The sequence below is a fragment of the Haliotis cracherodii genome, unplaced genomic scaffold (genome assembly GCF_022045235.1).
Source record: "Haliotis cracherodii isolate W230 unplaced genomic scaffold, xgHalCrac1.p SCAF_9, whole genome shotgun sequence".
Classification (NCBI taxonomy): domain Eukaryota; kingdom Metazoa; phylum Mollusca; class Gastropoda; order Lepetellida; family Haliotidae; genus Haliotis; species Haliotis cracherodii.
The window spans coordinates 31,145,978-31,173,914 of NW_027266343.1; the positions used below are offsets into that span (position 1 = coordinate 31,145,978).

General features: G+C 38.6%; 1 pseudogene; it reads right to left on the reverse strand.

The window, feature by feature from the left end:
* Window positions 1–11,323: 11,323 nt before the first annotated feature.
* On the reverse strand, window positions 11,324–27,644 carry LOC139451840 (uncharacterized; annotated as a pseudogene).
* Between the last annotated feature and the right edge of the window lie 293 nt (window positions 27,645–27,937).

Genomic DNA, 27,937 nt, shown 5'->3' on the forward strand with positions numbered 1-27,937 from the left:
TCCCACATACATAAGTAATTCCGTGAGCAGCAGCGCTCGAACCTGTACATGTATTGTTGTGAGTGAGTATGGTTTTACGAGTAAAGTGTACAGTTTAAAATTTGGAATCAAACTTGCTGTCTGGCTCGTACGTTTGACTCAAGAACTAAATATCCAAGCACAAGGCTTCTATAGTTGAAGCTCGATGATGGTAATAAGATATTCAATACTTAATTTATCTTTGGTTGACAAAGATAATGCTGCAAAAACATACAAAAATTTCGGAAAATGTTTACATAATTACATAATTACATAATTGTTTGTCTGCTGAATAAGGTTGACATTTTGTGAAATGAACAAAATATTTTACTGGTAGTTACTTTTATAAAGCTGGCCTACATGACAAGAAATACAAACTTAGGGATATACCTCGAAATGTTGAATGTCCCTCGCCAATTCTCAGGAGGTTGTTATAGCTCAAAGCATGTAGATATTTAAAGGTTCACTCCGTCAAACAGCAGGTGTTCTATGAAAGGGGAAACCGAACAATGTATGTTTCACAACATTTGTTTTCAGAACAAATATATCTTCAGTACAACCTGAAACCACGAGCAGAAGGAATTTTACAATAATTAATGTTTAAAGACATATTTTGCCCTATTGCTTTCTAACCGATTGTCCAAATACAATGTGTGAAGCCCATTTTTGGTGTCCCCCGCCGACAAAGCGGCGTAAAACCATACTCACTCACTCGCACAAACTTTATGTTTCTGCTGCTTCTGATGCTTGACCTTTTTATGTATATTTACGTTCGTAATTGATCATATGTCTTTTGTTTGCATAGAAAACAGTGAAAGTTGGCATTATGTATCAACAAACGATGTGCATGTCAAAAGTAACGTGGCTGAACGACCATAGTTGGGGCTTTAGGTTTTGTTAAAACAAAGTTACGTGAACTTTAATGAGAGTTGGATAGACACAATCATTTTGCTAACACTCCAATAGTTTCCCACACGTGAAATCAAGAGACTATGAATATGGTGGCTCTTAACTTTTGTGCATGTGTATATATCAGACTAGGTTATCAAATACCTGGAAGATTCACTCGGAGCCCAACAAGGCTACTTGCAGTTATGTACTTCTCTTTATTTTTTTCAAAACTACAAGAAGTCGATGGTCGGCCCATAAATGTGCGATATGTTATGTATGAATACTCCACTTTGCAAAATATTTTTAATATACTTATATAAACATGTCATTGAATGTAATCTCATAGGTTTATACTATTTGTATTTCTTTAAATCATTACTGAAGAATATAGAAAATTATCCTTTTCGGAATATTTGTATACATAATTTTGATAATATGGGGTTTGGGGTTTTAAATATTAACATAAGTAGTTATTTTATCTGCTTTCCAACATAATCAACAAATGATAAATAGTAAACATATATAATGCAGTTGTGTTGATAATATATTTGATTATACATATGTCAACAGTATGAGAAATTATGCTTCAATCTAAAACCTGTCCTTCATGAGTTATGATATGTTTATATCCCAATGTCATATGCATGTAATGACTTACTACGAGATTAACCGCAGGGCAAAAGAATGTTGAATGGGGTCTAAAATGAAACAATTATGGTTATTTGATGGGGATGTGTTTGATACGGGTATCAAAAGCGATATTAGGAGGGTCATATCAATGAGTATCTCATAACAAATGACATGCACATGACATCGCAATGGACATGGTGGTCGCAGTTTCACAGTACACAGTAAAAAGCTGAGAGAAGTGTGGATTTTCAAGTGTATACATTCTTATATTTAACCAATAAATAAACGTTTTGTCTACATTTTAAGGTTTTTTTTCATTTCAAATACGGTCATGTTTTCCACATAACAATGTTCAAATTGGTGCTCCAAAGTCTTGGATTATTGCTCACAAGTATCAGTCACTGGATTGTCTGGTCCATACTCGATTATTTACAGACCGACGTCATATAGCATTGTTGAGTGTGTCGTTAAAGTACAAACAAACTTTAGCCAGATTGAACCGAATGATAATGAAGAATGTACCTACCCAGTATGGATTTATTCCTGGTGGATATTCCTAGTGGACATTTCAAGTGGACATATATCATTGTACCTGATGATGTATTGGTCCATGGATTATTGGTGCGTTTTCCAGTTAACCCAAAACTGATGCATCGGTTGACCTAAATGATGTTCGATGCAATTATCCTATTTCAACTAGTACAGTATGTTCACGTGTTTGTTCGGGCAAACACTTGACTTGAATTTTCATGAGTTTGTGACGGGTGAACACATGTAGAACATGATACTTATCTTCAACTCTATTAAGGTCACACAGTGTATATTTTCTCGTTTTGCTATCATATATATTTTTATATAATCGAGAATTCTCTTTGGCCGAGATTTGATCACATGACAGTCTTTTGAAATGCATATCGCCTCCAACCCGACGATATTGACTTGAGTCAAAGGAAAAAGGCCTAGTGTATCCCTTGATTTTCAGGCAGCTAGGTTCCATTCGCGGAGACCCCAGCACGGGACGATCCTAACAACGTAAACATGGCGCCCGCGTCCGATGGTAAACCTAACCGTTTCGCTGATCTCACTTTCATGGCGTCATATTGGACAATATACATTTGAAAAATACCGAACGATCTACTTCGACAGCGCTGAAGGTATTTCGGGAGTAATTAGCTCAGAAAGGAAACTTCATTGAGTTGGAAATTGTTTATGCAAGAACTGGACAGAAAGCTGGCGAAATTCCATCTTGAAGCGAGAACCGAGAAAAGCGACCAATACAGGGAAGTCACTCTTATGACCTATCGACTCAGTATTCAATGACACCTTGAACATTCAAGACAAGATGTAGATATTACCAAAGAAAGCTGATTCAGTGAATCGTCGAAATATTTCAAAGCAAGGGGAAAAGAACTGAAGCGAATCGGGTTTGCCGAGATCAAGCACTACCCCACTATAGCCGATGGCGACATCACGAAACTATGTGACTACGTATGCAGCTTCGACAATCCAGTACTTCTGCAACACAAGGTATATCTATAATAGGATTTCAATGTGATTAGGACAATTTCAAATCATTTTCTTGTCCAATATCGTGAGGAGTTTTAGCTTTTTGAGCTGTGAATAAAATGCGTTCATGTGAATACATTTATTTTAGAGCACAATGAAAAACATTACGAAGTCAATTTCCAAAAGATTTAAATTTCAATACATTTGATCTAACGCTGGTATTCGTCGATATGTTGTTGTACTTCGGGAGGAGAGGTAGTGAAAACCTCGCGGGACTGAAGGTTTCTGATACAGTTATCACCACGGATGAACGCACAAAAATCAAAAAGTTAGTATCAAAACGACCTTATCAAGTTGAAAGAGACCCCCTTATTGTTATTATGTTCCTAGAAAAAACGATACATCCCTAGGTAAGATACAGACTTAGTTGACTTTTGGTTGTTGTGCCTTTTCTAACTGGCTCTGAACTTAACAAGATAGTGTGACATAAATAACACTATTGTACTCGCATAGTTCAAATCTTTTTTCTTCTTTTTTAAATTTTTATTCAGTCATATACACAGGATACATAAGCACTCGGAAAGCAATACAGCTTTAAGAATACAGGTACTTCTCAAAAGGATATGGTACAGAGGAGGCCTAAGGCATAATCCACATCATGGTACAGATGAAGGCATAATCTACATCATGGTACAGATGAAGGCATATTTATGTATACAATTAAGAAGATGCGGATCTATGGTACATCAAATTATGTTGCAAACATCAAGTGAATAAGTTATTTTGCAGTTTGAGGAAACAAAGCCCATTTTCTATTAAAGGCAGAGAAGTCGTTATTTCTACGTGCAATATGATATTCAACGTCATAGATACTTCTTATTGTGTTCTTAAAAGCAACAAAGTCAACATTTTCATTCTTAATACACTGGACAAAGATAAATCTTTTAGCAGCTACAATCAAATGGTTAATTAATACATCAGAGGTAACAAAGAGGAGCTCGTTGTCAGTTATAAGGGTTTTTCCATGCAAGATTTGAGTCAAGTAAATACAGAAATCTGACCAAAAATTCTTAACAACATGACATTCGATATAAACATGAAAAATATTTTCTTTGTGAGTATGACACATAGAACACTCATCGTTATCAATAAGTTTCATTCTTAATAACTCACGTTTAGTAAATATTACTTTATGAATAAATCTAAACTGGAAATCCCTGAGTTTTGTGTCCCTTAACCCATGGCAATATACTCTGAATATTTGATTCCATGGAAAAGAGCATCCCAACTGATTTTCCCATTTCAAACAAGATTTAGGGAGAGGGAGGGAATTCCCTATCAGTTTATTATAAAACACTTTTGTTCCTTCAATAGAACGTGTAAGATCATAAATCCAAGGAGATACTGTGAAATTAGAAGAGGAATGTAGAATTTTATCAATATTTTGTCTCCAACTTCTTGGAATATTTAAAAACATACGGTTATAGTCGAGAAAAGTTCCTTTAAGATCATAAAGTTGTTGTAAACGTGGGAAAGGGATCCATCCGTTTTCATCATACAAGTCTTTTATCGTAACTATACATTTTTTAAACCAGTCATTAAAAATTAATACTGGTTCTCTAAAATAATGGTGTAACCATATGGGTTGGGAAGCAATTTCTGCTTTTTCTAAGTCTGCAAAGTCATATGAATGCATAAAGTCACTCCAGGCTATAAGGGTATCTTTCCAGAACGGATTTCCAATTTCCCAATTCTTGTGCAAACTGGCACCTAAAGTGTAGATATGAGCCAGCTGAAAACTAGCAAGGTCGTAATTAATGTTTTTTTCACAATATCTTTTTAAACATGGAATTTTTAAAGATGATATAAATTTGGGTATATCAGTCATTTTCAATCCACCTTGACTATAATTCCTTTTCAAATAATCCCTCTTAATCTTATCTCTTTTGCCACTCCAAATAAAGTTAAAAAGAATTCTATTCAATTGATCAATGAAAGCTTTTGATGGATTTGGGAGAGCGGGGAAAATATTTACAAGGGTAGAGAGAATTAAGGTCTTAACAACTGTTATTTTACCCATCAAAGTCAAATTACGTTTTTTCCATTTGCTTATAATACCATAGATATTATCAAGGCGTTTTTTAGTGTTGATTACCCAAAGGTCTTTTAAGTCAACATTAAAACATATGCCCAAAACTTCAAAGTTGCCATCATGCCAATCTAGCTTTAAGTTAGGACAAAATCGGACTTTACTACCAGCCATACTGCCTATCCATATTGCTTTGGTTTTTTCAAAGTTCATTTTTAATCCTGAGATTTTGTAAAAAGTTTCAAGTGTATCCATGGCTGATTTTAATGATTTTTCCGAGCCATCTAAAAAAAGTTGTGTGTCGTCAGCATATTGGCCCAATGTGTGTTCAATATCGTGTAGAAGTATACCTTTTATATCTTCATTATACGAATCATGACACCGAGAATTTCAGCAACGAAAAGAAACAAAAAGGGGGAAATTGGGTCACCCTGTCTACAACCTCTTTCATTCATGAAAAATTGTGACCCAAAGCCAATTTTTTCCAGAACGAGGAAAATAAAATCTTTATTCACGGTGTCGAACACTTTCTCAAAATCAATGAGTATCAACGTACCTTTTTGTCAAGTCTCTTAGTTTCAAATATGATATCGTAAAGTAATCTAGTATTTTCACTTAAACATCTCCCAGGGATAAATCCTGATTGATTACAATGAATTAATTTGTTTAATGATTGCTTGATTTTTTAATCTTTTTCTATCTTTATTTGCTTTTGGAATGCAAGTAATCACGCCCCAGTTCATAGTAGAAGTCAAAGAGTTAGAGTGGTAAGCGTGATTAAAGTATCTACATATCCAGACTCTAAAATCTTTCCAGAAAAATTTAAAGAAGTCAATTGGGAAGCCATCAAGACCTGGGCTCTTATTATTTTTCATTGCAAGTGTAGCTTTACCAATTTCGTTTAAGGATAACGGCTGTTCAAAGGCTTGTTGCATATCAATCTCTAGTTTTGGAATTGGAATATTGTTTAACATCAGGCTTGGGTCAGTATCTACTGAACTATTTTTTTGGTACAAGTTTCTATAAAATAATTCTTGTTCTTTAATGATGAGAGTTGTATCATTCAGTTCCTCACCTTCACTATTAATCAAAGAGGAGATGATATTATTTGTAACAATTCTATTTTCAAGACGACAAAAGTATTTAGTTGGTTTCTCTCCCTCCTCATACCATTGTAATCTTTTATTAAAAGCATTTATCTTGCTTTCTTCTTCTTTAATTTTTTCCTAATCCTTTTTTGATTCAGATAATTTACTTAAAGCTTCTTCAGAAATATTTTGAAAATCCTCTCTAATTTTATTTTCATATTGGTTTATTTCTTTTTCTAAATCGCCCAATTTCTTTCCTCTTTTCTTTTTCAAATATGAGGAAAAAGAAATTGTTTTACCTCGCAAATTCATTAAAAAGGTTTCCAAGAATAGGGCATCAGGTATATTCAGTTTTAAATCCAAATCATCAAAAGGAGCAGAATGGTCTGATCTATAAGATGGATGCACATATTGTTGTTTTGTTTCATCTAAAACAGTCGTAACCATATCCACATATTGTTTATTTCTTAAAAGGGAAGTGTTAAATTCAAAATATCCACGGCCCCTATTATTAATCAGAGAATCATTTAGGCATAAAGAAATAGCCGAATGGTCAGATTTATAACCTGGGAGAATGTCAGCAGCAGAGGATAGGTTTAAAATATCTTCACTAACCAGAAAAAAGTCTAGCCTAGCTTGCTGTCTGGGTTTATGTTTCCACCATGTAAATTTTCTAACAGCTGCATTCTGTTCACGCCAAACATCATATAGGTTAAACTGAGATAAATAGTCTAGAACCGTTTTTCTAGCATTTGGGTTGTTAATATTTCTATAGTTTTCCAGATTTAGAGATTGATCAAGAATGAGGTTCCAATCCCCACAAATTATAATCGCTTCATTATCAAGTCCATCAATGGCATTAAAGATATCATGATAAAATTTTGGGAGATCAGAATTAGGCCCATATAAAGTAGCTAAGGTCAATCTTATTCCTTTAATGGTTATATCAGCAATTATAAAATTTCCACCATCATCTATCATAACCTTATGAATAGACATTTCGATGGAATTAAAGAGAATAGCCACCCCGCGGGCATTAGACTTGAAGGGAGCGAAAATACACTCAAGGCCCCAGTCATTCCTAAAAATGTTCACTTGATTTTTCTCTATATGAATATCTTGAAGGTAGATGACATCAAAATTTCGTTTGCGCCAAATATTAAAAACCTCTTTTCTTTTTAGCTTATCAGCTAAGCCTCTGCAGTTTGCAGATAGCAAGGATAGTTTAGATTGTATAGACATTGCATATTGGAGTTATAGTTTTGACAACAGAATATACAAGGGATACATATCTTGTCTGTGTAATGACTGATTTCTTTGGTTTTATATGAAAATAAAAGAAAAGGAAAGAATAAAAACAAAGAAAGGCCGATGTTTGATGCTCAAGGATTTTGGAAATTCCCATATTTCCCCGCATAGTTTGGTAACAAGGCCATAATATTATTGATTTATATCAGTAAGTGAACATATGAGGTCATATAAGCATTCATGTAAATAGCATCTCAATTGCCGGCATACAAAGAAAACTAAAGTAACTTACGCTCATATGGGTTAATCCATGAATAATCCATCTGATAAACACAGGCGTAATAGAAGATAATACACAAACACTAGAGGGTATTTTCACACTAGTGTGCGCACAGCGTTTGAACACAATAGCAAACATTTAGATGATGTCCTGTGAGGAAAAAAAAGGAAGCGTCATAAAATCCTCAAGTGTTTTTCCAAATATCCAATCAGGGTATAGAAACCCATATAGATCCTATGAGGAAAAAAAGGAAGCGTCATAGAATCCTCAAGTGTTTTAGGTATATCCAATCAGGATATGGAGACCAAAATCAAAAAGTTAGTCCTAGACTATTTGGATATTGATGAATAAATAGTTGTCTATAACTTGTATACCCCGTACTTACACGTAGGGAGATACAAAGCATTCATGTAAATACCATCTCAATTGCCGACATAAAAAGAAAACTAAAGTGACTTACACTCATATGGGTTAATCCATGAATAATCCAGCTGATAAACACAGGTGTAATAGAAAATAATACACAAACACTAGAGGGTATTTTCACGCTAGTGTGCGCACAGCGTTTTGAACACAATAGCAAACATTTAGATGATGTCCACATAGATCCTGTGAGGAAAAAAATAAAGGAAGCGTCATAAAATCCTCAAGTGTTTTTCCAAATATCCAATCAGGGTATAAACCCCATATAGATCCTATGAGGAAAAAAGGAAGCATCATAAAATCATCAAGTGTCCTCTACGGAGAAAAAGGAAGCGTCATAGAATCCTCAAGAGTAGGTATATCCAATCAGGATAAGGAGACCAAAATCAAAAAGTTAGTCCTCGACTATTTGGATATTGATGAATAAACAGTTGTCTATAACTTGTATACACCGTACTTACACGTAGGGAGATACAAAGCATTCATGTATATAGCATCTCAGTTGCAGACATACAAAAAAAACAAAAGTAACTTACACTCATATGGGTTAATCAATGAATAATCCAGCTGATAGACACAGGTGTAATAGGAAATAATACACAAACACTAGAGGGTATTTTCACACTAGTGTGCGCACAGCGTTTTGAACACAATAGCAAACATTTAGATGATGTCCACATAGATCCTATGAGGTGGAAAAAAAGGAAGCGTCATAAAATCCTCAAATGTTTTCGGTATATCCAATCAGGATATGTAGACCAAAATCAGAAAGTCAGTCCTAGACTATTTGGATATTGATGAATAAACAAATGTCAATAACTTGTATACACCGTACTTACACGTAGGGAGATACAAAGCACACTTGAAACACCACGAATTTTCACATATCTTGTGGGAAAGAAAACGAAGCCTCATAAAATCTTCCTGAGAGTTGATTGAAACGAGAAAGTCAGTTATTTCTTCACTCCTCGTCCACCGTAATAGCGCGCCATGGATCATCTTTTCCCCTACGATAGAGCAGGGAGACTTGAGTACCTTTCTCCTGGATCTTAGTGTGGTAGTTGTACTTCCTGCGAATTTCATAAGCCCTGTTAGCGAGCTTTGTTCTGTACTTTTTCAGCACAACCGGAAGGTCTGTGCGAATGGAAATTTTCCTCTGTCTCAGTAGCTTTGAGTTTTTGTAGCTAGAGTCGTAAAGTCGTTGACGGTCGCTCATGCTGACGAATCTTACCATGATAGTTTGTGGTTTATCCGGAGGCGAGTATGTCGGGTTGATACGGGAGAGTCTGTGAATTGCGACGAAATTCATTACACTTGCCTCTGGGACGCCCAGTTCAAATCTTTGTTTATGTCCTATTGTTTTATGTTTAACACACAACCCTATATGTTTAAATATGTGCGCCGCTTGAACCAGGATTGTGTGGAGCTTTTTCAACAGCCAAACGCCAAGGCCGAGCATGGGGTGTACTAAAACGCCGTTGCTCTTAGGCATAATCGACTGGAACCATGACGGTAAACTCTCAGTATGAAGGCTGGTCTCTCTATCAAGTACACAAACCACTCCCTGTGTGCGACCACAGTACACGTTCTTGACAATGCAAAGGTCCCATCTCGACATACCATCAACCCTAAAAGCATACTCAGGTTTTACTGATGAAGAAGCTAAATAGAGAATGTCCGCTACAATCAGCGACAAGACATGCCCTGATGTCCTGCGACATCCTAATGTAGAACAGCCTGTATTTGGAGATGATGTACTTACTGACTGTGGATAAAATCTTTGATGACATTCTCCAGTGTGTGCCAATTCCTGAGGCAGCTATCGTTAAAGATGAACAACTATCAGGTGATCATTAACTACAATTTCTACCAGCAGTATAATAATGTCCATCTGTAGCGGCTACTAGCCTACCATGTTGTTGGCTGTTGACTTCAATAATAAACATGCTGAACATGTACGAGAGACAAGTTACATGATGATTTATATGTCAGTACTTGCACACTATATAATGTCAATGCAAACACATTGCCTTTATAACGCACGTAGTGTACATTTGTAAGTTATATAATATTGTATATGTATGTCTTTATATCGCACTAGCAGAGAGCCCATTTTTAAGCAATAAAACTTTATACACTTGTTTTGATATAACATTAGCGTAGTGCACATTTGTAAGCTATAACACGTTTTATAGATGTTTTGATATCACAGCGTAGTGAACATTTGAAAGCAATAAAATGTTATATACATGTTTTGATCTAACAATGTAAAAATACAAGTATTATTTAAAAAGAATTTAGACACTATATTCACGTTACACTTGAAGGCAATAAATCCGTGATATGGACATTTTATATAACGTATTTTAAAACACGTTATACGTGTAAGCTAGTTATAAACATGTTTCTACAAAATTCTTCTGTACACATTACATGTATTAATATATGAAAAATGTTACATCAATAATATGATGTCACACTTTGGAACTCTTTTTAATGTTTCATTAATGATATATTTTTATATCACATGATAGTGGTTGGTACGTCCCATAACAGTAAAGAGAAACTTCAATAAAAAGTATTAGACAATAATGTAAGGCGTGCTCATGATGGAGAGCAAGCTTTGGGCTAAGTATCTCAGCACCAGGTGTCATAACATTTGTAAGAATAAATACGATATCGTTGGTGACATCCATTCTAGAAAACCTTTCTGTTTATATCTAAACATTGTAGCATAGTGATACAATTTCACTGTGAAGCGCCTTATGTAATTAAGTCTCAGAGACCGACCATTTGAAATTCTGGGGGAAGGGCTAGGCTTTTATCAAAAAAATATATTGTTCCGATAATTCTTGAAAAAAATAATAATGCTTCAGACTATGAAAAAAAATTGCCTGCCACAAAATGACCTTGTTGACAGGTGTTTTCCTTTTAAAAATCAGGCTCATAGTATTGTAGCTGTAGCTGAAAATATATCTAGATACAAACTCCCTCCTCCCCCGAATATCAAATGACAGATCCCCAATGGACCCTAATAATTCATTCCAACGCTACGATGTTACATGTACAGGTGACACTCATCGGGTGTACATACACGAATAATACCATCAGAGCTGGTTACATCAAATCAGACCATCCCTGGTTCTGTTTTCATTTCTTGCACAAATTAGCTATCAACATTTGTATGTGTAATCTTAAGGTAGCCGAATCAGCGAAAGACATAAATGTTATGGCCACATAGCCAATGCTTTTAGAACTAGCTCGTTTATCCGGAGCACTCGTCCTTTTGCGAACCTGTTGTGCAAGCAGATCTTTCTCAATTAAGAGTTTTTCTTTGATCTCTTGGATAATCTTGTTTCTCTCTTTCTCCTCCACGTGTATATTGCACTTACATGGGCAGAGCTTCACTGTTGTCGCCGTAGTTGCCTGCTGAGGAGAAGTCGTAGGAGACGTTATAGTTGACAACGTCACGGCTTCAGAAGGTAGTAAAAGATAACCTGACGTGAGACTACTTTGTAAAGAGTTCTCAAGAGAAGGGTCTGTGAAGGGGAATATAGGATGAGAATTTACTGTTGAAGGTAAACCACCCAACATGTCTGTGGCTGGATAAGTGTTGTATGTTCCACTTGGACTTGATGTTTCCAGGAGTTCCTCATCAGTTGACATAGGACGTGACGTATGTGTTGCTAATAGAGATACGCCGACAGTTCCAATAAAGGACGATTCGTCAAAACCAGGCGAGGGAGAGAAAATACCTGGACTTCTGGGAGTGTCTTGTGTTAGTGAAAAAGATTTTGCTGATATTGGCTCGTCTGTGACAAACGGAACCGTTGTTGCAACTGAAGATTCGTCTGTAAGAAAGACAGATTCAGTTGGTACAACCGAAGGTTCCTCTGTACCAAACAAAGATTCCGTTGGTACAACTGAAGGTTCCTCTGTACCAAACACAGATTCTGTTACCTCAAGCGAACTTTCCACTGTACCAAATACTTAGACAGCGGTAGTGTCCTCTATTACGGACTGTTCAAAAACTGACTGTGATAACACATAACTGGTTGATACCGCAGGGGCTGTCGACGTACTCTCCACCGACATACTGGAAGTGCTCTGCAGATCCGATATATTCAAACCTATAAGATAAGAATGAATGAATCAAGATAATGAATCATGTTAATAATCTATCAATATCATAGTGAGTGAGTATGGTTTTACGCCGCTTTTAGCAATATTCCAGCAATATCACAGAAATGGGCTTCACACGTTGTACCCATGTCGGGAATCGAACCCGGGTCTTCGGCGTGAAGAGCGAACGCTTTAACCACTAGCCTACCCGACCGCCCCTATCAATAACGGGGAACACAAGAAGGTTGGGAATCGAAGCCGGGCTTTCAGTGTGACGAACGGAGGCTTGAACCACTGCGCCCATGGAAAGTACCATATATGAATCATTGAATTCCTGTCCTGTTTTCTATTGACAAAAGGGCGGCCGGGTGCCCTAGCGGTTAAAGCGTTCGCTCGTCACGCCGAAGATCCGGGTTCGATTCCCGACATGGGGACAATGTGTGAAGCCCATTTCTGGTGTCCCCCGCCGTGATATTGCTGGAATATTGCAAAAAGCGGCGTAAAACTATACTCCCTCCCCTATTATTGACATTAGCGTATAGTCCCTATATTATACAACGATGAAACTGTCATTGATATTGCTTAATTCAGTGTTAAATATCTAATTGTCTCCAAATGTCAAGGGGGAACTGCATTACTGAAACTGTAACAAACTTTAATACTATATTGGAAAAATGGTATTGTGACAAATACATTATGTAAATAAGGATATATTGCCGAATGACGATTTGATCTTACCTTGAATTGGTTGGACATGAGTGGCTTCTCCAAAGTATATACCTGAAACGTATAGGGCATATGTTCAACTAAACATGGCCAAACGTTACCGCTATTAAGGGATTCGAATCTGGTAATTTATACTGATGGACATGAAGAAACAGATTTAATGGGAGGCTCTTGTCTGACAGGAAATATTGTTGGTAACGTATTTTTGAATTATGGGTCATTAAAAGACCCACCGATGTCGTTTTAAGTTTATGTGTACCTAAAGATGATAAACCAAAACAATCCCTATAAACTTGGCGTCCATTATCATTATTATCGGTTTTCTATACGGTTGTCTCCACAGCTATATCGCATGGATTAAAATTTGCTTTGGATTTTCTCTGATTTTCTTTAGTCTACATTTGCACTCTGCCCTAAGTTTCTTCTTGATATGGGCAATCTTGAGTTTGTCCCTAATCTGCATCCCTAAGTACGTATAGGCCTGACCTTCCACAAGATGGCCAATAACTCCTCCTCCAAGTAAACTGACTGATCCTCCCTCCTCTACCTTGCCACGTTTCAAATGAAGAATGTTGCATTTGTCCAAAGGATATGCCGATATCATAAGAAAAGGACCCGACAAGCAGAATGTGGTTGTTTTTTTTTTAGTGTAGATCCTCCATTGGCAATAAGTTGAAGATTAACCATGTAAAGGAGGTGAATAAAGGGTGTTGGGGATCTGTGCTGAGGAGGCCCCGGGTGATAACCTTCCTCTTTGCTGAGCAAAAAGCTTAAAAGATTTAGTGACAAATAGAAAAGCAAAGGGCTAAAAGAATCGGCCTGAAATATTCCTCTTCTGATAGAAATGGGTTCCGAAGTCACCACCTGCCCCTGCGAATACATCTCAAGTTGAGTTGACCAGCAATTCATTAAAGACTTGAGTAAAACAAGCAGCCGCTCGAGGAAGCCAATACATTCCGTTGTGACCTCAAAATCCATTCGTGAGGTACAGAATCGTAAGCTTTTCTGCAGTCTATCCAACACATTGAGAGGTTACGGTGGTAAGTTTGAACAAGTAGTTGATCCTTACAACCCCAACAACATCACCTTCTGGCTCCTTTCTGCTCCATGTAAATAATGTCATTAGATGCGCAGTATGATGACACAATCTCTGTAAGACATCCTGTAAATACTTTGTATTGTGTATTCAGATAAATATTGTTCGACCCTTGCACAACAAAGGCGTAACATCCACTGTATCCACAAGAGAATTAAAACAGTGAAGTAATGGTGTTTTTGACACAAGGAAACGGTTTCGAATTCCACCAGGTCCTGGCACCGTATTAGATTTGGCCATTTTAATTTTTAATGTCACGCTTGCATCCCAGGTACCAGGTTGTCCGACTACCTATTGCTCTCGGTACATCATAATAATGATGCTAAAATAATAAATAAAGCGACAAAACCCTTTCAATTTCCAATAGAAATCTCTAATAGAAATCCGACTATATCATGAGCCTGTGTTTATGAATCACTAAGAAATAGTGATGGTACCAGGTGTTCGCGAAATGGTGAGCGTATCCTGCCCCAACTGTGGCATCCGTCACAAACACATGCAGAGGCAAGTCAATTGTTCACCCGAAAAAAATATGGGAACATAGTACAAGGCAAAATAGGGAATTGCATCGGACATCATTTTTGGCACTGATGCATCAAATTTGGAAATGTCTTCCACTTGTCTGCCATAAAACTTTCTGAAACCTTTACTGAGGTTTTGAATGTTGTAACCTTGATCAAGAAACTTTTGAGCAAAGAGTTGTATGACGCGCCTTGAAATCTTGGTAGAAATGGAATGGAAAGTTGATTTCCGGAAAGTTTAAGTCATCTCTCCTGTCATATAGTCTTGTGGAGAGTGTTTTGTCACTCCTTATGCATAAGTACCCCTATAATGAATGGCCAATGTGTATGAGATCAATAACCTGAAGCATAAGCCATATATATTATTTCCAGAGTATACAATAAGTTTTATGAAGATATACTGATGTCTTGGTGGGATTTAATAGAAAATATTTGTATTCCTGCCGTTGGGATTTGTTTGCAAAATGTCTGGTTAAATGATAAAAACCACTATGGGAAACGGTTGTCTACCAATAATGGTCTACAAAGGGCAACAGATTTATCAATGATTCATAAAAGGGACACATTCTCCCATATGTACAATTCACGGAGAAATACAACATTGAAATTAAATATCTTACCTTCCTTTAATTTTAATCTATTTCATTTGTTAATAACCTGAAAGGGTTCTCCATATTTCTATAACATATTTATGGACAAACAAATTACCAGGAATCAACACTTTCAAAAATGGGATGCCTCCTTAGAAGTGAAATCTAAGAAGCAGATCGTAAACACAACTATCTTATACTGTTCAGGTGTACAAAGTCATGTACATTTCAATGGTTTCAATATCAAATATTACATCATATTCTACCTTTATAAAGTGGAATACACCGTTTGGTGAGTGTCAAAAGGTATCCAATATGGAAAACTGGCTCAATAAAGGGAAAACAAACAACGTGCGTAGGAGTACAACTTTGGTAAAATGTAAACATGGAGCCGCATCACTTCCTGCATGCATAACTGACACTATTGCGAACTAAATATAGAGACCGCTGAATTATTTGGGAAATCAAACCCAATGTCAAATAGTTGTTATAACATAGTCGACTTTCATTTCTTTTTGTGTTATTTACTTATCTTATATTAAAAGAAATAATTGATTTACCGGCGATAGCACAAAGCTCGGCAAGCTGCTTCTGATATTGTGTTCACAGAGCGCGATACTTTAAAATATGATAAAAACAAGGAGGAACAGGTTTGTAGTATAACCAGCAAATTCAAGGAAAAGTCTTTTTAGTTTAAGTTTTTATCACATAATGAATTTCATCGTTGTGGGAGAGCGGAAGGTCTGTGGTTCGATCCCCGTCCGCGTTATACCAAAAGACGTTAAGAGATCATACTTGTTGTTACCCTGCCTGGGGCTCGGCATTAAAGGGATATCACAAGGACCGGTCATCAGGGAGTCGGTACACTGCGTCTGGGTGGGATATCCATGTTAAACATCGGCTAGCATTATTAAACCGTTCACCTCACTCCATCGCTGTTGATCCGCTAGAGCTCGATGCGACTTTTGAAGTCATAATACTTTTATCGATTACGAAGTTGAGTATTATAGGATTTCACGCATTCTTGACCGTATTATTCAAGTGAAATTACAACCACATCAGCATAATAAATTTAGCCGCCTACTTTTACAAATATGTTAGAGTGTCAAGGGGAAGCAGTATATCCGAAATCATAGTTAAATATCTACGCATTTACTCATGTATTCCACCTAAACTATATAAAGTACAGTAGATCATAATTAGTGTTAATGATTTCAATTGTTTCCAAGTTGCGCCACCTCAAATTTACGAGCCTTATAAAAGTATTGGCTGAGTTTTGCAATCGAAGATTTTAAAGGCCGCCTGCATAGACATATCGGAAAAACGCATCTCAAATTGCTTTACCACAGTGAGGGCCTTTTCTGCCTTCTTTGCCAAAGTAAAAGATGCTTTTGAAAACTTATTTGAAAACTAGAAGAGATTAGGCCTAAATATCTATAATATACTACACAACAAAAGTTCCTGTGACACCAATATTTTAGTGTATTTTTCAAACAAGTAAAGTTTGGTTTTCAATGGTGTTGTACATGTATGGAATCAAGTCACAAAAGCGCAACTGCAACAGAAAAGCATGCATTCCATGCAAAAGTTGACTTTTATGCAAGCCCCATGCATTTCACTACCCAAGAATGGGTATAAAAACATTAAGCGTTAACGGGATTCCATGTGCATTGTTTAGCATCGTGCTGACAACAACCACTCAGAAAAACAACAAAATAACGCAATTATTCAACATTACGAAATGCCACGCCTGTCCGAAAATAAGCGTCTGCGAGCGATTTGTATGCTTGAGGCAGGATCGAGTCAACGAGATGTTGCAAGACAATTTAACGTCCACAGATACACCATTTGGTGTTAATGGCAACGGTGGCAACAGACGAATGCAGTCAGAGACCATCCTCGGAGTGGCAGGCCACGCGTAACCAATAATCGACAAGACAACTGGATTCGAACAACACACCTACAAAATCGATTCCAGTCAGCAACAGTGACTACAAGAAGCATCCCTGGCCTTCGACGAACATCTTCATAAACCGTACGTCGTCGCCTCAGATGTGCAGGAATTGTCGCCAGAAGACTCGCCAGACGTCCCATTTTGACAGGAAACCACCGTCAAGAACGTCTAGCACGTCTACAGTGGTGCAGACAGCGTCTACGCTGGACGGCCATGCCGTGGGGACAAGTTCTACTCACTGATGAGTCTCCTTTTCACCTCAGCCACAGCGATGGACGGATTCGAGTTTACCGACGTCGAGGTGAACGTTACATCAATCATTGTGTCATGGGAGAAGATCGGTTCGAGGGCGGCATCGTTATGGTATGGGGTGGGATTACAGCAAGATAGAGGACCCGTTTGATAGTGGTAGAGGGAAATCTCAATGGACAGCGCTACCGCGACGAGATCATCGGCCCTGTTGTTCTACCGTTTTTGCGTCGTCGTGGCCTAGGCATGACCTTTCAACATGACAACGTCCGGCCTCATATTGCTCGACTTGTTCAGGATCTCTTCAACAAAACAACGTGAATGTCACCCCCTAGCCGGCTCGCTCCCCTGATCTCTCACCAATCGAACACATGTGGGATGAGATGGATCGGCGCCTTCGACGTCAACCACGTGTTCCACAGACACTCCAGGAACTTCGAAACATGCTCCAGCAGATATGGACAGATATCCCACAGGACTTTGTGCGTCGCCTGGTCCATTCCATGAGACGTAGATGAGTTGCTTGCATCGCAACCAGAGGTGGACACACACACTATTGATTTGTAAATTCAGTATGGCAAATCAAACCATTTGAACACTTACAGGAGTCTTTTATCTGTTGCAAACCGAAATTGTTTCAGGAAATAGTTACTGGGGGCTAAGTCTGGGCTGTAGGATGGGTAATTTTACTGTACAGCCCAGACTTGTTTTGTTCGATATTCTTGAAGATTAAACATTTGCGCTGTAGAGATCTTCAAAAAACAGAAACATAACAGAAAAGAGTAACAAATCCAAACATCTTAACTTAAGAATTATGACCAGTGATGTCAGTAATCTCAGGTAATGATATGTCAATAGTTCAGTTTGCAATTAAGTTATTTAAAACACAAGTAAATATATATCTTGAAGTTTTAATGGCGCGGATAGCTCAGTGCGTGATAAACGTCTGAATTAAATGGTAGCAACATCTTTTCACTGATAAAATGTAGTTCCCAAACACCAGCGAGACTCACCAAAGTCACATGACCATCGGTACAGCTTCCTGAAGTATTGTCCAGTTTTGTAGTTACTTGGGTCATACAGATGTTGTGGATCTGGACTTTGGTGTAGGTACCACTTCTTAATCAGTCCCATATAATGAGAGTAACCTACGCAGTCACTGAGGGCTTGGCATTCGCCTTCACATTCCGCCTGATCTAAGCTACCCTTATTGGTGTAAGTCACGCCTTTAGCCCTGTTCAGTATAAGGTAGGCACACTTGACTGGAATGAGAAAATATAAAACGCCCACGTCAGAAAATAATCAGTTCCGTTTATCTGCCGCAAAAGATTCGTTATACAATATATGAATGTCTTCTTTGAGAGGCATTTAGAAGTTGGAGTACTTACTTACTTACTTGGGAGATTTAACGTGCGCTTTCCGACTGATGCGTATTTCGCACACGGGCCCGGCCAGGCCATTTAATGTGTTTCCGAAAGGGGCGAAAGTGGTGTGTGCAACCTAAGAGGGGGCTTTAGGGGTTGCTTATATAGAATTTTGGAATTTTGAGATTTGGAATAGATGCCGATTGGGTTGCGGAGAACTAAGGGAGCTGGGTATGGTGGATGTTTGTTTGTTTATGTAATTTTGATTTGGTAGATTATAGTGTTTTTAGATGCGTTTTATTAGTTCCGTTTTGATTAAGAATACGCCTAAGGCCTTGAAGTTTTCTAGTTTATTTTGTGGGTTTAGTATTGCTTCTAGAATGAGAGCCTTGTTTAGATTGAGGGTGGTTTGTAATGCGGTTCGATGTGTTAGGTAGTGTGTGCAGTGGATGAGTGCGTGTTCTGGGGTTTCTAGTTGTTTGCAGTGTGGGCAGTTACCTGCAGTATGTTTTTTAATTTTTTTTAGATGGTTATTTAGGTTGGTGTGTCCTGTTTGGAGTTTAGTGATTACTCTGTCGATTTTTTTGATGGATGGAGAATTTTTGGTTTGGTTAGTGGTTTGCTGAGTACATTTTTGATTTGGCTATTTGAGTTTAGATAAAGGTTATGCCATTTTTTGGTGATTTTTTGCTTGTTTACGCTTTTAATTTCTGATTTTGAGATTGGTAAGTTTAAGCTTATTTCTGGGATTTTGAGGGATAGTTTAGCTGCTTTATCGGCGTTTTCATTACCATATATTCCTACGTGGGCGGGTATCCACAAGAAGGTTATTTGTTTGCCTGCTGTTAGGTCGTTGGAGTTTTTAAGTATTTGATTTATTAATTTAGGTCGGTTTTTGGTATTTTTGTTTTGAGGGCTTGCAGTCCACTTAGGGAGTCGGTAAGTATTAGGATTTTTTTTGTGTTTTTTTGGATTCTTGATTATGGAGGGCTGAGGCCATGCCCATTAGTTCTGCCGTGAATATTGATTGTTTGTTTGGGAGTCGGAAGGATTGTGTGGTTTTAGTTGGTTGTGTGGTATGGACTCCGAAACCTGTGTGTTTGGAGGTCGGATCTGAGGCGTGTGGTGGTTTTAGCTATGTTTGGGTCGGTTTGTTTATATATTTGGCTAGCTAGTGTTGTGTCTATTTTGGGTATTTTAAGTTTAGGGGTGAAGATATTTGATTGTTTGCAGTTTAGGAGTACTAAGTAAGGAAAAGAATTTATGGATGAAGAACTAAGTAAGGAAAAGAATTTATGGATGAAGAACTTCTTTATTACAATTAAGAGCGACGTTTCGGTGTACCATCAACTCATCAAAGACCCCAATCAGCGATAATCGTGTTGTTTATATTACTGTCTTCATTCTTTGTTCTTTACTGACTTCACCGATGATTGTCGTTACTACCCTTGCGTGTACATAACAGGCTTCTCCACTCCAGTATAACTACATCTGACATCTACTCTACTGTATAAACATTGCATCCTACCTGTATATATACTTGTCAACCATACTCTGCATATCACTTGCTTGATAGCGGTGTTTGAACCTACACCGAAATGTCGCTCTTAATAGTAATAAAGAAGTTGTTCATCCATAAATTCTTGTCCTTACTTACTAAATATGTGAATTTTTTCACTGATAATCAATGATGACACCAGGTGTTCGCGAAAAGTGTAATCATGTCCTCTCTACCGGTAGCACATACCACTCACAATTTCTAAGTGAGTGTTGGATGCCAAACGCCACACAGCAATATTCCTGCCACATGACAGTAGCCTGTGAGCCATCGAGTCTTGACCAGGCAATCCAGTGACACAATAGCGCATGTACTGATTTAGTTACTTAAAACGATGTGCTGGTTTTCAAAATATATCCGCTGTGTACAAGTGCATATATTCCGCACAAAGTGTTGCATTTCATAGTTAATTAGTGATAGTATCATAAAAGTAAGTTTGATATATGTTAACAATAATGCATGCATGTTACAGTGCCTGTTGGCCTAGATAAAATTTCCGGCTTCTGACACACAAAGAATCGCTTGTGCTAGCCGTATTTGTAATATCGGGGACTATCGTTGTTATACAATGGCTAGATACAGACCCTCCGGCTTCTGACACACAAAGGGTCGCTTGTGTTGGCAGTTGTCAGTGATCCAAGTGTTGTTACTGTTGTTAGGGACAGCTGCTACACACAGAGTCTCTGTGCCCACGCTTGGAAACCCGGGTTGGAAGTGATTCCAGGTCATTGCTGTATCGTCGACCCAAGTATAGCCGCTCGCTGACGCTCCACTTAAACCAATCCAGAAGGATATGCTAGAGAACAATGTATCTTATAATTAACAAGTGTAGCAGTTGGCACAAACCAATTTACACTTTGTTGCCCTGAAGGAGATTTTGTTTTGGGGCAAATTTCTTATAGAATTAAATAGTTGTTTCTTCTCCCGGTTCATATACTCATCATATAGTTACTGTTCTAAACCGTCATGAACAATTCATTACCTGAGAACATACTGTTGGGGTTCCAAGATTTTTTTCCCTACTCTTTGTTTATAATAGACTCTGCTTTTAGAAGAGATTTCTTATGATTATGGAAAGATTTTTGTCTCTATTATTCGACTAAACTATTGGCCTATTAAACATTAGGAGCTGTCTGATGCCTTGTTTTTGTGACTGTTTTAATACACCGACTAAACGCAATACATATATTTCGGACATATACATGTATTTGTTTATGACATGAATCATGAACAAAAGACTGCTGTTGGATATACAGACCCATAAGATCCGAATAACTTGTGGAGCTTAAGGGCATCATCTGTTGTAGAGAGGACAACCAGCTGCTGACTGTTGCTGGTACAGATGGCCATTGCTTCAAACCACGTAACAATTGTAGAAAAGAAGGTATACACTGAAACGAAAGAGGTTTTGATAGATTTGCGTCATTGTTTTCGAAGGGAAGCGTTATCATTTATTCTTGTAGTTTGTCCGAACGAAAGAAACGATTTGCGAATATTTTCTGTAATGGCTGACAATACATCAAATGGGGCAGGTAGGGATAATAATGGCATGATTGGCTTTTTGTATTTTGGCAAATCAATTAACAAAAAAAATTGTGATTTTGATGTGAAGGTCACAGAGGGCAGATACATGAACGCCGCGCGATCGACACTGGTTGACATACTAGTTCGAAAGACTGTTTCCCAGAATCAGAGTAAATGACTTCTTCCACATTCCAGTTAGATAAAGTGTAGTCAAACCTGTTTCGGGATGATGGGTGTGGATGGATGGGTGTGAGATGGGATCTTACTTTTAAGACGAATTACGGACATCTCGTCATCAAAGAGAGAAAGCACATGTTGCCGAATCCAAAACATATTCTGCGCAGTGGATGATCTGGTGGTTAAAGCTTTTTCTTGTCACGCAGAAGACCAGTGATCGACTCACTCACTCACTCACTCGATGCTCACCTCTCTCACTCACTCATCTGAAACTAAGCCCCCTCATTCTCTAATCTGATACTTAACGCACTCATTCACTTGAGTCTAAACACCCTCCCTCAATCACTCACCTGATACTAACGACACCCCCATCCCCATCCCCCATTCACTCATCTGATACTAAACACTCTCTCACTTGAGTCTTAACACTCTCACTCACTCACTCAACTGATGCTAAACGCCTTCATTTACTCCCCTGATGTGACCGGCTCTGTGGTCTAGTGGTAGAGCGTCCGCCCGGAGAGCGGAAGGTCCGGGGTTCGATCCCCGGCCGCGTCATACCAAAAGACGTTAAAAGATGGTACTTGTTGCTACCCTGTCTGGAGCTCGGCATTAAGGGGCTAAAACAAGGACTGGTCGGCTCGGAGTCAGTATACTGTGTCTGAGTATTCATGTTAAACCGCGGCATGGTGTCTCAGTGAGCTAGCACCATAAATCGGCATCAGTCCGGACTAGTACAAGCGGCCACACACACACACACACACACACACACACGTGCATGTACGTCGCTATATGAATGCAATAATCTTGGACGCGACGTTAAACCAAATCTCACCTCACCTCACCTCACCTCACCTCACCTCACCTTTACCTCACCTCACCTCACCTGATGTACTCTCAGAGCCCACTGATCCAGGACATGGAGTGAAAGGTTTTGCCGAGATAAGGTCGATAGTTGGAAAGTTGGTCCCACTGACCACATCTGTAAAACGTAACACGGAGACATCAGCCGGGTTATAACGGTAATCTGTGAAAGCATCTCTTGGCCTGACAATCTCACTACTTTTGTTTATGTTTCCTGGCGCGTCATTATGAACACTGTGTGACATTGTGCCGACTTGGGTTCAGTTCGAAGAAAACAAAGGCACTTTGAAGCTCTTTGTCTTGTTGGATCACGCCAAAGACGTTCTTAAAGTAAAACAAGGAGCGCAGAGTGTCACCAGACCGTCGTGGCATGAAGGTCTTTATTGATTATTGAGTCCGATTAGCAACAACACCTGGACCCGTGAAGATCCGGGGTAGAATAGGTCTTCAGGAATCCATTCTTGACGTAAAAGAGAGCTTTGCTTGTCGTTAAAGACGACAAATTGGATCGGGTGGTCAGGCTCGTTGACTTGGTTGATGCATGTCATCGTATCCCAACTGCGTGCATCGATGCTCATGATGTCAATTACTGGATTGTCTGGTCCAGACTCCATTTTTTACAGACTGCCTTCATATAGCTGGAATATTGTTGAGTGCGGCGTTAAACAACAAACAAACAACAACAGGAAAACAGACAAACCATTCATATTCCTGTTTAGGGCCTGTCATCCTGAAATATACTGAGTACACGTTTCACGCCTGTAAAATCTGCCTACTTTACATATAGTGTCTACCAATAAGATGAAAGTATTTTAAATTGACGATGGTGTGATGTTGTACAACTCACTTGCAAAACACTTCTTTTTATACAGCTGTTCGTCGTTAGAGTTGGCTACATTCGTCGCAATGTCAAAATGCGTTGAGTCTGAGGCGAAGTGTAGATCACACTTAGTTGGTGATGAGGTATAAGCCCAACACTCCTGGGTACCCTCCACAGCCGCATCACACAGACCTTGGCACTCATTCACAGGCAGGGCACCTGCTTCGTAGGGGGAGCCGTCTACGCCACGACTGTCAGGGACCATCTCATAATTGCAGGTGCCTGGAAAAGGTAGAATTCTGGTCAAATGATATTGTGAGAGGCTTGTGTTCAACGCCGCTTTTTAAGCGTTTCAGTTGTTGTGGAAAGAACAAAGAATGTATGGACAAACTGAATATTCTGGTATTTCGAACCCGCGTTCAATGAATCCTGGCCCCACGAAGGAGTGCAAGACATATTCCGGCATCCCCGGGGATGGCTTATAACGTTTGTGTTGAGACAAGCGTTTTTAAATCGAAATTGATTAACAAATACAATTTTCCTTGAGGCATTTCATGTCATGAATATAAAACGTCAACGCGAGGAAATAATCATCCTCGACTGAAGGCAAAATAGAGGTGAAAAAAAGATGTTGTCCTCCTGTAGAATACATGACAGCGTATCCTTCCATGGCATCAGTGATGTCTCACACAAAATGGACACACATGTGTATGTGTTACAATGCTCGTTTCACGCTGAGGGTCACGGGTGGTCCAGTCGTCTCAGGCGCCGCAATTCGTTGTGCAAAGTTGCGTCCCTTGGGCAAGCCAGAATCCTATGATCGTAGGTTCGAATTCCGGTTCGCCCTGATTATGTATCTAGGTTTGTCAGCACCACACCCGTGCTCGTAGGTTTCACCAAAGCGGTATACTTATTAGACCGGCTTAAACCATCACAAGAAAGAATGACCCATCTCGATTATCAACCGAAACATATTCCATTGGGTGTAGAAAACAAAAGAGTGGTGAAATATATAAGACTGGATCAATGACAATCAGTGATGACGCCAGGTGTTCGCGAACAAGGGTTATTGAACTTTTAGCATCATTGTCCATTATTCTTACTGGAGTTGTTTTCATTATTCTTAATGGGGTTGAAAATCGACTTTAGTTTCGAGTCCTCGAGGACCCACAGGTAGTGTTAATAATTACATAGGCATAACAGTCTTGAGTATATTCGGCATTTTTTTATATTTGAATCATAAATATAAGAATGGTATTTTGGTCTGAAGCTTTTGAGAAGATAGGCGAAGAACAAGCGGGATATAGACGTGGGTATTCCACTACGGATAACATATTTATTTTACAGGGCTAACATGGAAAATTGTATGCAATTATTGTGGACTTCTCTGAAGCATTCGATTCAATAGGTAGATGTAAATTATGGTTATATTTCTTTCTGAAAAGATAAGTAACCAAATGGGAATATTAATTTGTAATATCTATCCAGATATAAAATCGTGTGTTGGAAATAATGGTATGTATTCAGATATTCTTAACTTTGAGACGTGGGTGCGATACGATTGTGTGTTAAGCCCTTTTCTCTACTCATTAGTAATTAACTGGCCTAACAGATAAAACGTAATTGATTTGGGGTATTCAAATACACCCAGAAACTATGAAAATATTTATGTTACTCTTTGCTGATGATATAGTTATGTTCTCAACTACTGTAGTAGACCTAAACACGGTTAATAAATCAATGAGAAATAAGAGAAGAAGGAAATATGGTATTTCAAAGGAAAAACATTAGAAAAAGTTACATTCTATAAATATTACAATGTAACATTACAAATAAGTTATCGTGAAAACAACATACTAATAATGCAGCGATTCAATGGAAGAAGGCACATAAGCTACAAAATGTAAATGACCTTTCATATGAGACATTCTTTAAATTGTTTGATAACATGATTTCCCAAATTCTGTTATTTGGCTCTGCAGTATGGGGCTTTGTGAATCTCAGTCGATTAAAGCTCTTCATATTAATGCCTGTAAAAGATTTCTAGGTACTAAACACGGTACGTCCAATGTAATAGTGTAAGGAGAATATGGGTGTTTACCGTTAGGTTTCACAATATATTAGTCATAAAATACTAGTTGAAATAGCTTAAAATGTCATGTAACCTATTACTACGAAAATATTACAATGTGATGTTGTTGTATGAATCACATAGATCTAAGAACTGTGCTTATTGTGTGATGAACTTACTCTATAGATGTGGTTACGGTTATTATGGAACAATCATTGTGTTGAATGGCAATTATTGTTTATATGTCCACCCAACAGCGGACTTCTATTGTTGATTTATCAAGTAAATGTTGCTACTATAAGTTATGCAAATCGTTATTATCTACTGAAAGCTGTTTAATGGATGTGAGCCTGAGAAAGGGCTGAACATCAAAGTATACTTATCATGCCATTACAATCAGAAAGTAAAGTGTGTGTACAGCATCTCCGCTTACACATTGTAATACAAGTACTAGGGGCTGTGGCCTTTCAGTATTGAGAACATGAAGATTGATTGATTGAGACTGGTCCCCCGTCATAAACATGGTAATAACCATGATCGATTGACTGATAGTGAATACGATGTCAAGCATAAAGCTGTTTGCTACAGTAATAATCTGCACGGCACTTTATTACTCTGCACAAAACGTCAGTAAACTGCACACTACAGCAATGTTTTGCATGCTACAGCATAAAGGTGACATAGCTCAGTTTCATTCTAAGTTATGCAGTACACATATACATATATAGACAAACAAGAAAAAATACAAGTTTGATACATCAAGCATAAATACACGTTTTTCGCAGATTTCTACATGAAAAGCCTCATTCTCTGCGGGTTTGAGTCACAACAGTCTGGCAAGAACACCGTTGGCGGGTAAGGTGAAGGAAGACAAGAGCAGTAGCCAACACTGACACTGACACCTTCAAGAAGGCTGCAGTCCCTTGAAACAAAATACTCAACAACAAAAGTTCCTGTGACAACAATATTTTAGTGTATTTTTCAAACAAGTAAAGTTTGGTTTTCAATATTGTAGTACATGTATGGAATCAAATAAAAAAAACGCAACTGCAACAGAAAAGCATGCATTCCATGCAAAAGTTGACTTTTATGCAAGCCCCATGCATTTCACTACCCAAGAATGGGTATAAAAACAAGTGCCTTAACGGGATTCCATATGCATTGTTTAGCATCGTGCTGACAACAACCACTCAGAAAAACAACAAAATTACGCAATTATTCAACATTACAAAATGCCACGCCTGTCCGAAAATGAGCGTCTGCGAGCCATTGGTATGCTTGAAGCAGGATCGTGTCAACGTAATGTTGCAAGACAATTTAACGTCCACAGAAACACCATTTGGTGTTAATGGCAACGGTGGCAACAGACGAATGCAGTCAGAGACCATCCTCGGAGCGGCAGGCCACGTGTAACCATTAATCGACAAGACAACTGGATTCGGACAACACACCTACGAAATCGATTCCAGCCAGCAACAGTGACTGCAAGAAGCATCCCTGGCCTTCGACGAATATCTTCACAAACCGTACGTTGTCGCCTCAGATGTGCAGGGATTGTCGTTTTCATCTCAGCCACAGCGATGGACGGATTCGAGTGTACCGACGTGGAGGTGAACGCTACGGCAATCATTGTGTCATGGAAGAAGACCGGTTCGGGGGCGGCAGCGTTATGATATGGTTGGGATTACAGCAAGACAGAGGACCCGTTTGAAAGTGGTAGAGGGAAATCTCAATGAACAGCGCTACCTCGACGAGATCATCGGCCCTGTTGTTCTCCCGTTTTGCGTCGTCATGGCCCAGGCATTACCTTTCAACATGACAACGTCCGGCCCCATATTGCTCGACTTGTTCAGGATCTCTTCAACAAAACAACGTGAATGTCATGCCCTGACCGGCTTGCTCCCCTGATCTCTCACCAATCAAGCACATGTGGGATGAGATGGATCGGCGCCTTCGACGTCATCCACGTGCTCCACAGACACTCCAGGAACTTCGAAACATGCTCCAGCAGATATGGACAGATATCCCACAGGACTTTGTGCGTCGCCTGGTCCATTCCATGAGACGAAGATGTGTTGCTTGCATTGCAACCAGAGGTAGACACACACGCTATTGATTTGCAAATTGA